This window comes from Dermacentor silvarum, chromosome 10, assembly GCF_013339745.2.
Source record: "Dermacentor silvarum isolate Dsil-2018 chromosome 10, BIME_Dsil_1.4, whole genome shotgun sequence".
Classification (NCBI taxonomy): domain Eukaryota; kingdom Metazoa; phylum Arthropoda; class Arachnida; order Ixodida; family Ixodidae; genus Dermacentor; species Dermacentor silvarum.
Window position 1 is genome coordinate 73810668 of NC_051163.1, and position 16609 is coordinate 73827276.

Sequence of the window (16609 nt, forward strand, 5' to 3'; positions counted from 1 at the left end):
CTGATCAGATTGCGTACATAGATTGCGTTAAGGTGTTTTAGTTCTCGTCTTGAAGCAGTTCACTAGGAGATTAGCTCCACGTCAACTCTCTTGATCTTGCACAAGAACTTGCGATCTTTCTGGTGTTACAACTTAACTTCAACGGACCAGACACACAATGTAAGTGTACAATCAAATCGCAAATATCAAGTGCACAAGGTAGCTACCTTGTGCACTTGATATTGCGTTCTTGCGTTCCTGTTCTTGCGTTTTTTTTTCAAGTTTACAGGCACATGGAACAGCGACAGACACGGACAAAAAAAGAGCTCCTTGGTATATGTATATATATTGTCACGAGCAATGGCAAAGACAAAGACGTTGTAGTGGGGCTGGGTCAGAGGCTCTCTTGTCGGACTGAAAACCTACTGGAACCTGTGCGCTCTGTGCAGTCTTGACTAGGCAAGCGCTAGCCGTTCACGGTGAATTAAATACTCCCCGTAACATCTTTTTGGTGGAGGTTGCGGGCTCTATTCCACCCGGCCCTGGATCTTCGGAGCGGACGCCACGTTTCTCCCGCCTCCATGGCCGAAGACAGTACGCAGTCATCGCAGCCCGCGCCTGCGGCGCCGCCGACCGTGGTCCTTTCGCAGCCCCTCGACCCCGGCACGTTTTGCGGCACGGACAACAAAGACGTCGACGATTGGCTCCTCTTGTACGAGCGCGTCAGCAAGCACCACAGGTGGGATGAGACTCTAATGCTTGCCAACGTCATTTTCTACCTACGGGGCACGGCTCGGGTGTGGTTTAACACGCACGAAGAAGAACTTACAAGTTGGGACCTATGCAAGGAGAAGATGCGTGCACTGTTTGGCCGATCGGCCGCGCGCCAAATGACAGCCCGGCACGAGCTGGCGGCCAGAGCTCAGACGTCCACGGAGTCGTACGTCGCCTACATTCAAGACGTACTAGCCTTGTGCCGTACCATTGACAAAGACATGCCAGAGACGGACAAGGTTGGCCACGTGTTGAAAGGCATAGCTGACGATGCCTTCAACATCCTCATGTGTAAGAACTGCACCATGGTTGACTCCATTATCACTGAATGCCGGTGGTTTGAACAAGCCAAAAGCAGGCGGATTACTCAGCGCTTTAACAGACTCCCGAATACAGCTGCGACATCCTCGTGCGATGATCCCGTGACGCCCCCTCCGTTCTCGCCGCCTAACAACTTGGCCAGGATTGTTCGCCAGGAGCTCGAAGCCATGGCTCCAGCCGCTTATCAGGCACCTGCTCACGACCATTTGGCGACAATCTCTCTCATTCAGGCCGTCGTACGTCAGGAGGTTGCCAATATGGGCGTCGTATTTCCACAAGCGCCTATAGTTACGCCCCTCCGCCCATGTGCGCGTCCGGTCCTCCCACTGAACACCACAACGCCCCAATTGTTGCTGCTGCCGCTTCCGCTCCCCGGTTCACACCCCGCTACCGCAACCCTTCTGAGTGGAGGACGCCTGACGACCGACCAATCTGTTTTTCTTGCTCTCGCGTCGGCCACATTTCACGCCACTGCCGCAATCGTCGGAATTACCGACCAAGCTTCCCTAGTGACCGCCGCCAAGATCGTGGCCAGTACTATAGCACACCTCTTCTCGACGACCAATTTCCGGCCCGTGATCCTCACCGTCTGTCTTCGCGCTCTGAATCGACCTACGCCGATGTTGCCGCACAAGGACACTGGTCCAGCCGATCGCCGTCCCCTCAAATTCGCCAGTCGCGCTCCCCTCAACGCCGTCGCTCTCCTTCTCCGGCTTCCTCTGGCCACCACCCGGGAAACTAGCCAGTGCAGCTCCGGGAGGTGAGGCTGCATTGACGACAAGGACAGAAAAACCTCTACTGAACCCTACTTCCAGACGCAATTTGCTCGGTGTTCTCGTCGACGGTGTGCCCGTTACTGCTCTCATTGATACTGGCGCCCACATATCTGTTCTTAGTTCTACGCTCCGACGCCGCCTACGCAAACTGCTGACACCTGCCGTCTCTCCTACTGTGAGAGTAGCTGACGGCACCCGAACACCGGTTCTTGGTATGTGCACTGCCCGCGTTACTGTTGCCGGTCACAACACTTCAGTTCTTTTCGCTGTTCTGGACGCTTGCCCTCATGATGTCATTCTTGGTATTGACTTCTTGAGCGCCCACTCTGCCCTCATCGATTGTTCTACAGGCATTTTGCGGCTCGAGCTGCCATTGTGTCCTGATTACGCCGCATCAAGTCACATTCGCCTACGTTCCATGGAGTTTCTACGACTACCCGCGCAGGCTGCTACCTACGTCCTTATGTCACCGTTCCCACCGGTCCCTGATGGTGAATATGTGGTCGCTCCCCTCACAGACCTGATCCTCTCGCGCAACATCGCGCTTCCTCATACCATAGTGGTTGTTGCCAACAACAGAACGCTGCTTCCAGTCCTCAACGTTTCTACTTCGACCCATGTTCTTCCTCAAGGAATTTCACTAGCCGAACTGTCACCTCTGGAAGAATGTACTGTTTCTTCATTCACTGCTGACGCTGAGCCCATGACCCAACCTGTCATACCGGCGCCAACCCAGGCACTTCTGGACAAAATGATATCCCCCGACCTCTTACCGTCCCAAAGTGAAGCACTCCGTGGTGTCCTATTTTCGTACCTTGACGTATTTGATGTTGAGAACACTCCATTAGGCCGTACACAAGTCGTGGCCCACCGCATCGACACTGGAGACGCCAGCCCCCTTCACAAGCACCCTTACCGAGTGTGTCACTCTGAGCGCCAAGTCATCCAAAAGGAGGTTGATAAAATGCTAGATAAAGATGTGATCGAGCCTTCTTCTAGCCCCTGGGCATCCCCTGTAGTGCTTGTGAAAAAGAATGACGACAGCTGGCGGTTTTGCGTCGATTATCGCCATCTCAATCGGGTGACGAAGAAGGATGTGTATCCTCTTGCCCGAATTGATGCGCTCGACTGCCTCCATGGTGCCAAATATTTCTCGTCGCTAGACCTCCGCTCGGGATACTGGCAAATTGCCGTCGATGAGCGCGACCGCGAGAAGACCGCATTCATCACACCCGACGGCCTCTACCAATTTAAGGTTATGCCTTTTGGTTTGTGTAATGCTCCTGCAACTTTTGAACGCATGATGGACACTCTTCTACGTGGTCTGAAATGGTCAACCTCTCTTTGTTATCTGGATGACGTAATCGTTTTCTCGCCCAGCTTTGACAGCCACCTCCCTCGTCTGTCGGCCATTCTCGACATATTTCGGCGTTCTGGCCTCCAGCTCAATTCATCTAAGTGTACCTTTGGGCGCCGCCAGATCAAATTACTTGGACACCTAGTCGACGCTACTGGCGTACAACCGGACCCTGACAAGGTCCGTGCCGTCCGCGACTTCCCGGTTCCACGGTCCTCGCAAGAAGTACGCAGCTTTCTTGGGCTCTGCTCTTACTTTCGCCGCTTTGTTCTCAACTTCGCGGACATTGCTCGACCCCTCATGGATGCGGCCTTTTCTTGGGGCGCGGACCAAGTCTCTTCCTTTGCGTCGTTGATTTCTGCCCTCACTTCACCACCTGTGCTGGCTCATTTTGACCCGGCTGCTAGAACAGAACTTCGCACCGCCGCAAGCGGCCATGGCATTGGTGCTATCCTCGCCCAAACACAGAACGAAGTCAACCGTGTGATCGCGTATGCTAGTCGTCTTCTGTCACCGTCGGAGAAGAATTACACCATTACTGAGCGGGAGTGCCTAGCTCTCGTCTGGGCTGTCGCGAAATTCCGTCCGTACCTATATGGACGGTCGTTCGTGGTCATAACAGACCACCATGCGCTCTGCTGGCTCTCGACACTTGAAGACCTCACAGGAAGGCTCGGCCGTTGGGCATTACGGTTACAGGAGTACACGTTCTCGGTAGTGTACAAATCTGGCAAGTTACACAACGACGCTGACTGCCTCTCCCGCCATCCCGTTGAACCACCCGACTCCACTGAAACAGACTCCGACATCTGTGTCTTGGCGATAACAGACTTCATCCATGTGGCCGACGAACAACGTAGAGATCCATCGTTGCTCTCTATTATTGACCGTCTGCAATCCGGCACCATCGACCCTTCACTCAACATGTTCTTGCTTCAGGATAACGTTCTTTACCGCCGCAACATGCACCCCGACGGCGCCGAACTCCTGCTCGTTCTCCCGCATCATCTGCGCAGGGATGTCCTCAACCAGTTTCATGACGCCCCCACTTCCGGGCACTTAGGCGTCTCCAGAACTTATGATCGCATACGACGACGCTTTTTCTGGAAGGGCCTTTATCGGTCCGTTCGCCGCTACGTAACATCTTGTGACCTGTGTCAGCGTCGGAAGAAACCTGCGACTCTACCCGCTGGTCTCCTTCAGCCAATTGACGTTCCAGCCGAGCCATTTCATCGAGTGGGCCTGGACTTGCTGGGTCCCTTTCCAATTTCCACGAAAGGCAACAAATGGATTGCAGTCGCTACGGATTATACCACTCGATTTGCAATTACTCGAGCGTTGCCAACCAGCTGCGCCACAGACGTAGCCGACTTCCTACTGTACGACGTCATGCTCCAACATGGTGCTCCACGTCACCTACTCACAGATCGCGGTCGCTGCTTCCTGTCTCGTGTGGTTGACGATCTACTTCGATCATGTGCTACTCATCACAACTTCACGACCTCATATCACCTTCAAACTAATGGACTCACCGAACGCTTAAACCGTACACTGACCGACATGCTTTCCATGTACGTTTCCGATGACCACCATGATTGGGACGTTGCGCTCCCGTTCGTCACATTTGCATACAACTCATCGCGTCATGAAACTGCTGGCTACTCACCCTTCTATCTTCTCTTTGGACGCCATCCCTTACTACCCTTTAACATCTTGCTCCCTTCTGATCCGGCCTCCACGTCCACGACTTCCTATGCGCAAGATGTCATCACGCGTACGCTCGTCGCGCGCACAGTATCCCATGCTCGGCTCACGTCATCGCAGACCGCACAAAAGGCCATCTACGATCGTCAACACCGGGATGCTGATTTTCCACCGGGCTCTCTCGTCCTTCTCTGGCTCCCATCTCGTCGCGTCGGCCTGTGTGAGAAGTTAATGTCGCGGTACGTCGGACCCTATCGTGTGCTGCGCCAGGTGACTCCGGTCACCTATGAGATATCTCCCATGGCATCCACCTCATCGACTGCCGCACCGCGAACTGACATCGTACATGTTTCCCGCCTCAAACTTTACAACTGTGATAATCCATTTTGATCACAACAAGCACCGGGACGGTGCTTCATCGGCGGGGGATAATGTCACGAGCAATGGCAAAGACAAAGACGTTGTAGTGGGGCTGGGTCAGAGGCTCTCTTGTCGGACTGAAAACCTGCTGGAACCTGTGCGCTCTGTGCAGTCTTGACTAGGCAAGCGCTAGCCGTTCACGGTTAATTAAATACTCCCCGTAACAATATATATATATATATATATATATATATATATATATATACAGTCCACTGTTTAATTAAGGTGGACAATGCCTTTCACGAAAATACCAAATTGCTGCGTATTATAGCATTCAAAATAAAATTCATTACTCTCACAGCTTAACTTCAACGGACCAGACACACAATGTTTGTCCCGACTTCAACAGACAGCAGTGAAAGGCGACGCGGTGTTGAACGCCAAGGCTTAACGACGGCGTCTGGTTTAATCCTGGCTTCCGTTTCTTTCCCGAGTTCTATGAACTAAGAAGCAACCTCATGCGCTGATGAAGAAACATGCGAGTATGTGACCAGAATATGTTAAATATTGTGCTCCGAAAAAGAAGAGAAGAAGACGAAGTTAGAAGCGAGCGTGGACTCGAGCGCAAGCCCATAGTTTAGTTTTTTTCGCAAGCGTCAAGACGTTCTCTGGAAGTCGGCTCCGCTTACTGGTTCTTTAACAGTATGGTGCCGCGACCAGGATCAGATCTACAGTTGAAAACCCTTGACGATGAAGCGCGCTCCCTGAAGAGAACGACCAACCGACGCGATCAACGCGACGACGCTACGACAGAATCGAAGAACGATCCACGTCATCACGAGGCCTCCGATTCCGAACGTGACCACATGAAAAGATTACGACGGAAGCTTGCTACCGTTCGAGCGGCGGTCACAAGGATGATCAACGACATGACAAGTCTTACGCAGACGAAACCAATACCATCTGTTGAGCTGATCGACCATCTTGACCTATATATAAAGTAAACTATGCTTACGGACCTTGATAACGAAGTAGAAGAGCATCTTACCGATGATAACCTTGAGGATGAGCTTCAAAGCGTCGGACAGTATCAAGAATTTATCGTCCTCGCGAAATCCCGCGCTGAACGCATTTTATCTGCTCTGCAAAGAACGACTACGTACGCATCTCACGATGGCTTTCATCAAGCACGCGCACAAGTTAAGCTACCTAAGCTCGATGCGCCGAAGTTTCATGGTGACCCCATTAGATAGCCAGCATTTTGGGATCAATTTGAGTCTACCGTTCACCAGAACCGATATGTCACAGACGTAGACATGCTACTTGATGGGTAAAGCGGAAGGTGTCATCAGCGGCCTGTCGACAACTAACGAGAGCTATAGCACAGCTATAAAAATTCTCAAAGAAAGATTCGGACAGAAGTCGCTGATTGTTAACGACCTCATGCGCCATCTTCTAAACCTACGTAAAGTACGTTCTTGCGAAGATTTCGAAGGGCTTCAAAGGATGCATGAAGAACTGCAGACTTGCGTGAGATGCCTGCATAACATTGGCGTCGAAGAAAAAGAATACGGAGTGCTTCTGAAAACTGCTGTAATACAAGATCTTGCGCAAGGAATGGTACTCCGTTATACTCAGCGCAATCTTGTCTTCGACAAATACAGGCGTTACTAGGGAGAGGCTAGATAAAATGTGTTGTTCTAGACTTCTTGAGCCTTGAAGTAAGAAGCCGGGAACAGGCTGTAATGATGACTTCTGACAAGAGATAATAAGCCTCAACCGCAAAACGACAATCTAATGAGCATTTCCAAGCTTCTGCATCTATGTTAACCGTGAAACTGACTCCAGAGAGTCAGTTTCACGCGGAGACAAATATCACTCGGTGGATGTCTGCTCAACGGAACTAACATCAGACAAGAAAAAAGAGAAACTACGCAAATTATGATGCTGCTTCCGCTGCGCTAGACAATTTCACAAATCTAAGGAATGCCGAAACTGGAAGAGACTAAGCTGTGCGAAATGCAAGGGGCGACATATCACCACGATGTGCGACCCAAAATGGAAGCAGAAGAATACAGAACCGCAGACAACTGTTTCCAGCTCGTCAACAGACTCGTTCTTCTGCAGGCAGCCGAAGTTTGGGCTCTGGGCACTGGAAGCATATGCTTTGTAAGAATGTTGATTGATAGTGGCAGTCAACGCAGCTTTATCATGGAAGAATTGTCTAGGAAGCTGAAAGCCACTGTGTTAGCTGAAGAGCAGCTCACCATCTCTGGACTTGGAAACGTTTCAGCACCGCGGAAATATAATTGGAGAGTACGAGTCACGATGCATAGCCAGTACGACTCAAACTCACTCGAAGTAGAGGCTATAGAAGTTCCCGAAATATGCAATGACTTGTCAGCATTGACAGAGACAAACGTACTTGAAAAGTTGAAAAGCAAGAACTTGTGTTTGACTGGCGTCAACGCAGTTCAGGTCTCGCCTGAGCCTGGGATAAGCGTGCATATATGTGCATACTATTACTGGCAGCTGGTTAGTGGAAGAATTCGTCGACTGGACGACTCCTCGACCGCCATCGAAACTATCATCGGATGGACACTTCATGGAGATACCAGAGATACCAGAGAAGTTCTACAAGCCAGAAACCGTAAGTAACATCAACATATGCCTAACGGACGCCAACGTTTCCCAGCAACTGAGGTCTTTCTGGGAAGTTGAACACCTGGGACTGACTAACAAAGAGAGACTTTAAAAATATGACGAATACATCCTGAAAAACTTCGTGGAATCAACTATTAGAAACAATGGTCCCTATCAAGTTGAACTGCCATGGCGCAGCAATTGTTGCCAGCTTAAAAACAACCGGGATGTTGCGTTAACGACTCAAAAAAGAAAAAAGAAGAAAGTGAAAGGCGACGCGGTGTTGAACGCCAAGGCTTAACGACGGCGTCTGGTTTAATCCTGGCTTCCGTTTCTTTCCCGAGTTCTATGAACTAAGAAGCAACCTCATGCGCTGATGAAGAAACATGCGAGTATGTGACCAGAATATGTTAAATATTGTGCTCCGAAAAAGAAGAGAAGAAGACGAAGTTAGAAGCGAGCGTGGACTCGAGCGCTATCAACTATTAGAAACAATGGTCCCTATCAAGTTGAACTGCCATGGCGCAGCAATTGTTGCCAGCTTAAAAACAACCGGGATGTTGCGTTAACGATGCTGGCGTCTTTGCAGCGAAGGCTACATCGAGATGTAGCCTACATCGAGAAAAATGACACTGCCATTAGGAGCTACTATAAGAACGACTTCGCTGAGAAGGTCGCAACGGACAGTACGAGTGAACATATCACGTACTATATGCCACACCGAGCAGTAGTGAGACGCGACAGAACTACGACGAAAGTATGGCTGGTGTTGGACGCCTCTTCTCGTGCTTTCGACTCACCATCACTCAACCAAGTCCGGCCGAATTTGAACCCCAACTTTCTCGACTTGCTGCGAAATTTTCGCAGCTTCAAGATTGGAATTTCCGCCGACATCGAAAGAGCGTTTCTTCCAAGTGTCGCTTCCCGAACACGGCCGAGACGTGTTTCGTTACTTTTGGTTTGAAGAAGGGTCTTCCAATATTGAAGAACTGCGCATGACAAGGGTTCCTTTTGGTGCCTGAAGCAGTCCCTTCCTCCTTACTGCAACTCTGCGACACCACGTTTAACTGGTAGAAGACAAATACCCTTCCAGAGCCAAACTATTGAAATATCATTTCTACGTTGATGACTTGTTCATCGGGGCACAGAACATAGAAGCGCAGCAAGTCATTAGCGATTGCTTCAGTATCTTGAAAGAGGCAGGAATGCATCTAACAAAGTGGACGACAAATGATGGAGACTTACGAACAATAATAGAGTCTTAAAGGTCCAGTTCAATGTAGAAAACTTAAAGATTCTTGGTCTCGTTTGGGATACCGACAAAGACATCTTAAAGCCATCACTAACGAAGATGCTTGAATCATTGAGCGAACAAAATCTAAGCTTCGCCTCATTCATGTTCGATCCTTTTGTATTCTTAGCGCCGTTCGTGCTGGTAGTCAAGTTATTTATACATATGCTGTGGTTATAGAAATGCACCTGGGATGCGCTACTTCCCGAGTCCCTTCTAATAGAGTGGAGAGCGTGGACTAAAGGCCTCAGAACTGCTAATCAACTGGAAGTGTCATTTTGGTCAATCCCTCCTGGACGAGAAGGTACAGGCACGGCCGCTGGATAAAAAACCGGTGCGGCCTGCTGCGTCGCGTCGCCGTCAATGGGCGAGCGCGTCTCGGCAAAGTTGACAGTTGCGGCCGCTGTTTTAACCGAAAGTGTTAAAAAATGTTTTTAAACACGAAAGTGTTTTATGCCGGGGTCCACCAAGACTTCACTGACGTATTTCCGTCACGGAAATACGTCATAGAACATAATACAAAGAAAGAAACCAGAAGAAAAAGTTCCACAAACATGCAAAATTTGGAAATCGAACCCACGACGTCTCGGTCCGCGACGATAGATCGCCGAGCGTTTAACCCATTGCGCCACAAACGCATTTGCAGAGAGCTACACAGACGCGCCTGATATATCTAACACTCCTCCGTGTACCCGCGCTCTTGCTCGGGGCGGTGCCGCCGCCTACGAGCAGAAAAGAGAAGTACTGCATTATGACACTAACGCGCACTGACAGTGAACGCTTCGGTGGTCTCAGCACTACGACGCCTCGATGCCAGCATTCGAAGGGACGCTGGCATCAAGAAGCACTACCAAGGCCACCTAGGTGGCGTTCACCGTACTCAGCACAGCGGAGCGTGGCCTCCGCAATTAGCTCTGAAAATGTTTCTGAAGTTGATCGCGGAGGCTGCAATTACGACGCGCTGTACGCGCTGATTTGACTCGGTGACGATTCAGTTACGTGCTTTGTCTTGCGCGTTGTATTAGTGTGTCAGTTACGTGCTTCGTCTTTCGCGTTGTGCTAGCGTGTGCAGCGTAGTGCAGCTTCCATATGCACGACGGTTGCTCATGGTCATCGACGTTGGTAGTCGTGATGGAGGAGACGTGCCACCAGGCGTCAGCGTGGGTGCATCAACGCCTAAGGGCGCTTTAGCCACAAAACACCAATAGACATTATATATCAATGTGCAATAAACATTACACTACTTCTGTGAAGACACGTTTCACTTTCGTGTTCTATACCGATTCCTATATAAGAGGGATCAACCACATTTCTTTACTGAGGGCACCACTGCTACAGCACACATAAAGCCCCTATATATATATAGGGGCTTTAAGTACACAAAGCAGACGCTGGTTCGTTCTATAATGTGGTTGCCGCAGGATTTATCCGTGTTGGTCTGCTCTTTCGTGCGCATTCTCGTGTGCTTTTTTGTGTGATCGTGTGTGTGAGCAGCTTGCCTTAAGTTTTCTGTACTTGACTACGGTTCTTTGGTGTGCGCATGTGTGGCAGACGGTTTTTATTAGCGGTGTGATGCCGCGAAACTGTTGTGTGCCGTTGTACAACTCGAACGCAAGAAGGATGCCACTGCTCCAGTGCTCAAGGCAGACGCCCGTTCGTGCTACAGTGTGGTTGCCGCAGGATTTATCCGTGTTGGTGTGCTCTTTCGTGCGCATTCTCGTGTGCTTTTTTTGTGTGATCATGTGTGTGAGCAGCTTGCCTTAAGTTTTCTGTACTTGACTACGGTTCTTTGGTGTGCGCATGTGTGGCAGACGGTTTTTACTAGCGGTGTGATGCCACGAAACTTGTGTGCCGCTGTACAACTCGAACGCGAGAAGCCCGCCACTGCTCCGGTGCGCAAGGCAGACGCCCGTTCGTGCTACAGTGTGGTTGCCGCAGGATTTATCCGTGTTGGTGTGCTCTTTCGTGCGCATTCTCGTGTGCTTTTTTTGTGTGATCGTGTGTGTGAGCAGCTTGCCTTAGGTTTTCTGTGCTTGACTACGGTTGTTTGGAGTGCGCGTGTGGAGCAGACGGGTTTTTCTGGCGCTGTAATGCCGCGAAGCTGTTGTGTGCCGCTGTGCAACTGGAACGCGAGAAGAGACGCTACTGTGAAGTACCACGAATTCCCCTGCGATCTACAGCGTCGGGAAGCCTGGAGGAAGAATATTTCTCGCCAAGGGCCGTCAGGGAAAGGAAGCAAGTGGGAGCCAAGCGACAGCTCGCTGGTATGTTCACCTGCACCTTTTTTTCAGCGCGTCATGAAGGCAGACGACGTCAGAAAAAGCAGCAAGTTGTGCCACCTTCTGACGTCAGCCTTGCTTCCAGATCTCACTCACTGTGGACAATTCAAATGTGAATGAAATGACCACGCTCAAACTGTGGAGCTTTTCAAAGTATTCTATAAAACGTTGCTGAGGCCTCTTATAGCGAATTGGGCTGGGAATGCAAATGCAACTGTAGAGCGAGTTTTGACGCTGTCGCATAAACCTCGGTCAAGGAACGTTTTCCGCCTGTGAATAAGCTCTTCGTTGTGTACAATAAAGTTGCAGTAAATGTGTTAAGGTGTTCGTCGAATCATTTCGCACTTCTGTCGCCTACCCATACAATTATATATTTTCCACACGCCCATGTACATTCATGTGTGGTTTCGAATTCGTGACTTAACGGCAGGCACGTAGCCAACACTTTTTTCTTGGGGGGAAGGAGGTTGCACGAGAGGGTTAACAAGGTGAGTTTCATGCCAAGCGCGGGGGCGAGTGGAGCTGTTGGGAGAGACATACCCATCAGAAATACGGGAAAGATCTAAGATGAGCCCAGCGTATAAAAAAACACCCTCCAAGTGCCTGCATCACTCACTGCTTCGTAAATCCACTCCCGATTATTCGTAATAGAGCACTTCTTTTTATTTCAGGCGAGTCGAGCAGGCAGCTTTCATGGAGAGCATTGAGACCCACTCTACAAAAGATTGGCACTCCTAAGGCACACTTTTCACATTTGTGAAGCAATCAGCACTTCTAATAACGACTTCAATATTCAACCTGTAATGTGCAACTATAAAACGCGTTATTTACGGCCTCATTAGAGTCACTGTCGCGTGTACCAACGCGGCTGTGGAAGCGCTTCTCCGTGAACGGCTGTACCCGAGCAGTGGCGCCAGAGCGGGCGCGTGGAGACCTAGGCCCGAGACATCGTTTCGGCGCGACGCAACGGGCCGCACCTGTTTTTTATCCTGCGGCCGTGGTACAGGTTACCATCCACGCCTTTAGTGACGCTAGCCCAGTTGCGTACGGCGCCGTGCGTTACCTTCAGATACGAGACATCAAGGAAGACAACAGATCAGCTACTGCTAGCCAAGTCGAGAGACGCACTTCTACAAAAGATAACTGTGCCACGATTAGAACTGCAGGGAGCCCTCGTTGCAGCTCGACTAACTGCAACAGTGAAACGAGCCCGAACCTTGAGGGCGTTGAAACAGTTACGTGGACAGATTCTATGATCGTGATTCATTGGCTACGCCGTTACCGAAACGCTGGCTGGGAACAGTGCAGAGACACTCTTCCTAACAGATTTGAACATATGGATGCATTGTCCGGGTGATCAAAATCAAGCCGATTTACTGTCTAGAGGATCCACTGTGGAGCAACTCTTACAAAGTTAGATTTGGTGGAAAGGACGAAACCTTCTCTACAGTGAGACGACTTTCGACGAGCCTTGCTACACCGAGGGTATAGTCTAAATAGAAGAAACTACCTGTACAGCAGCAGCAATTCAGGGTACAGTCGGCCTAGAAGAGGAAACTACGTGTTTGAAAGCAGCTGCTCGACCAGCGCTTACGTTTGTAAACGTCAACGACTACAGCACTTATAGCCGACTGATGCGTATAACTGCATGGATACAACGATTTACTAAAAATTGCAGGTACACAGACGCCAGAAAGAAGGGGCCTTCGGACGCAACGGAAGTACAAGAGGCTGAAATTTATTGGATATGTCGAACGCAAGATAAAGTATTTGGACCGGATGTCAGCAGAATGGGCATTACACTCCAGCGGTTCAGACCATATCACGATGAATTAGAGCTTCTTCGCTTGGGAGGTCACCTTCAGTTCAGCAACCTACGGGAAAGTTCCAAGCATCCCATTCTGCTTCCTGCTTCAGACACATTCACAAAGTTGTTGGTCAAGAAGGAACACCAACGACTTTTACACGCTGGCCTCAGTTTTCTTTTTACTGAACCGAGATAAAACTTCTGGATACTGAGGGCGAGACAGGTTGTAAGCAAGGTCATTCACGAATGCACAGTCTGCCGGTGATATTCCTGCAAGGAATACTCGTAGCCCTTCGCTCCTCTGGCAGCTGAACGTGTTCAGCCCTCTCCACCTTTCTGGTAGCACTGGTATCGATTTTGCCGGACCGCTTCTACACAAAGATGATGGAGGACCGGCGAAGAAGTGTTATATACTCATATTCACATGTGCAGTCGTCAGACCGGTTCATCTGGAGCTTGTCACCAGTCTTACGACAAACTCCTACTAGCATTTAAGCGATTTGGGGCACGACAAGGAATTTGTAAGATTGCATATTCAGACAACGCCAAGACATTTAGAAAGGCCTCAAGGAAGATCAAGCGAGTTTATGAATTAATGAAATCACAGGAAGTACAATCGTATTTCGGAAGTCACAGGATTGTTTGGAAATTTATCACCGAACAAGCTCCCTGGTGGGGAAGATATTGGAACCGACTCATTAGATCTGTGAAGTCTACATTGAAGAAAACACTGGGAAATAATTTATTTAACTTTGAAGAACTTTCGACCACGCTCTATGAAGTTGAAGCGATGATAAATTCACGACCGATAATATTTGTGTACGCAGAAGCCGCTGAATTAATGCCGCTTACGCTAAGTCATTTCCTCATAGCCCAAAGATTGACTATGCTTCCTCCAGACTTGTCAAGCACAGCATCAAAAGAGACACCGTCGACACGCGAATTACTTCAACGAAGATGGAAACACAGAGAACATGTGTTAAACAATCTCTGAAACCGGTGACGACGAGAGTACCTCCAAGAACCTTGTTCAGCTCACATTAATGAAACTAGACACTCAAAATCAGTGAAACTTGGAGACATAGTACTGATAAAAGAATTAAACTCGCCAAGACAATTGTGGAAGATGGGACAAGTGACAATTATTTCCGGGCAGCAACGACAAAGTTGGCTCATGCAAAGTGCGCACTTCTAGTGGCAACACGTAGAATCTAGAATCTGCTGGACAAGCTCCTTCTTGTCAAGCTCCCTCTACCGCCTAGAATATGCTGGACAAGCTCCGTCTTGAAAAGAAGCAAGCACACGCAAATTGTTCGGCCGGGAGCTGGTAAATGTTATGCTCCGAAAAATAAGAGAAGAAGACGAAGTTAGAAGCGAGCGTGGACACGAGCGCGCGCCCGCAGTTTTTTAGTTTTTTTTTTCGCAAGCATCGAATAAACAAGACGTTCTCTACTTCGGCTACGCTTCCTGGCTTTTCAACAATATGCGTTTGCTTTTCCAATAAAACTTAGTTACAAGGAGAGCGCACTATCGTTCTCTTTTCGTGGTCACTTCGTGTGTTTTCGCGCTCATTATTTATGACGCAAGCAAAACGTCATCTGCGCTTCTACCATAATTTAACATGGTAGAAGCGCATAAGCCATTTAACTTATGTAGCATCATAGGGAGTCGTGAGGTGCCATGCACTAATTTCAATAGTCGAGTCAGCCCCCGTTCTTGGACGTTTGCGATCTGCTACAGTTCTCAGCCACATGGTTACCTTTAAAGAATGCAACATTTGTTGCATTTTGTGGCGCCTGCTTTACCCCTCAGAAACTTCCTCTTCATGCCTCAACCGTTTGCTTTATTTGCATCATGTCTCAAAATTACTCACGCCATTGCGTTCAGCAGTACAAATTCAGATAAACTGAGCTACGGCAAACAAACGTACCCATGTCTTTGTATAAAAAGTAAAGAAAAAACACGATTGACTTCAAAAAGAAGAAAAAAACGATGCGATTATGAGGCACGCCATACTGAACAACTCTGCATTAGTTTTAATCGTCTGGCAACTCTAACATGCGCTCAATGCATGATGCACAGGTGTTTTTGCATTTCACCGCCATCGAAATTCAGTCATCGCAGCCGGGGTCCGATTCCGCGAACTCGTGTTTCGCAGCTTAACTCCAAAGCCAGTAAGCAACCAGGGCCGGCATGCCTCAAATCAACAACACCGCTATATGAAATGCATCCATGAAGGCTATGGAATATGCGATACCACTAGTCTTCCTTTACGCTTACCTCAATACAAGTATAGGAACTTATTTTCGTCTGCCTGCAGAGCAGCACATACAGCACTGAAGGAAGTTGTATCCACGCCATTGCGTTCAGCAGGACAAATTCAGATAAACTGAGCTACCGCAAGTAAACGTAGCCACGTTTTCGTATTAAAAGCAATAAAAAACAATTTAATTCAAAAAAAAAAGTGCAGTGCTGCTGGTTGCTTCTTCGTTCATGGAAGAAATAAAGGAAAGCAGTGTAACACATGTCGCTCTTTTCACGATTTTGATCAGCGGGCTGGCCAGAAGGGGTTCAATTGGGCGGCCGATGTGAGCGAGAGGACGCTTCCTCTCGCTCACAAGAGTGACATGTGTTACACTGCTTTCCTTTTCTTCCATGAACGAAGAAGCAACCAGCAGCACTGCAATTTTTTTTAAGTAAATTGTTTTTTATTTCTTTTAGTACGAAAACGTGGCTACGTTTATTTGCGGTAGCTCAGTTTATTCGCAATGCCATGGCTCGATACCGGGCGCATGCTTCGTTGCAAGTTGGCTAGCGCAAGTTGGAAAGTTGCAAGTTGGCAAGCGCTCGCAGGTGCCGTAATATTGACTTCCCGCCTGTTGCCTGTACCTATGTCTTGACAAATATGTTATGGTGTTTTACTAGTGCAATATCTGAACGCACTTGTATTTGTTTCTTAACGAGCTTGAGGTAGATTTGCATGGAAGTGTAAAGGAACCAGAGTAAGGCCTAAGAAATATACAAATCAAAGTGTTATATATATATATATATATATATATATATCAATGAGAAAAAGTTTAGTAAGATCAAAGCAAATGATTCAAATAATGACAATTGGTCCCGTAAAGCAAATGGCCTTGCTGCGCTTCTCTGAAACTGCAATACTTTCTTTTTTTAAAAGCACCCCAGTCAGCCCCGGATAGCTCGTACTTAACACACTAGTAAATCTACATGCCTTGTCCGTCGCTGCTGATTTGTTTAAATATTAAGTTATCTTTGACGATTCGGCACCAGTGGATAACGGCTGGGAGACCAACA

At 48.7% G+C, this 16609-nt stretch overlaps 1 protein-coding gene across 1 annotated transcript in view; it reads left to right on the plus strand.

Moving 5' to 3' along the window:
- Positions 1-16609, plus strand: part of LOC125940785 (uncharacterized) — an 847616-nt gene that overhangs the window by 693379 nt on the left and 137628 nt on the right. The window lies entirely within an intron of this gene.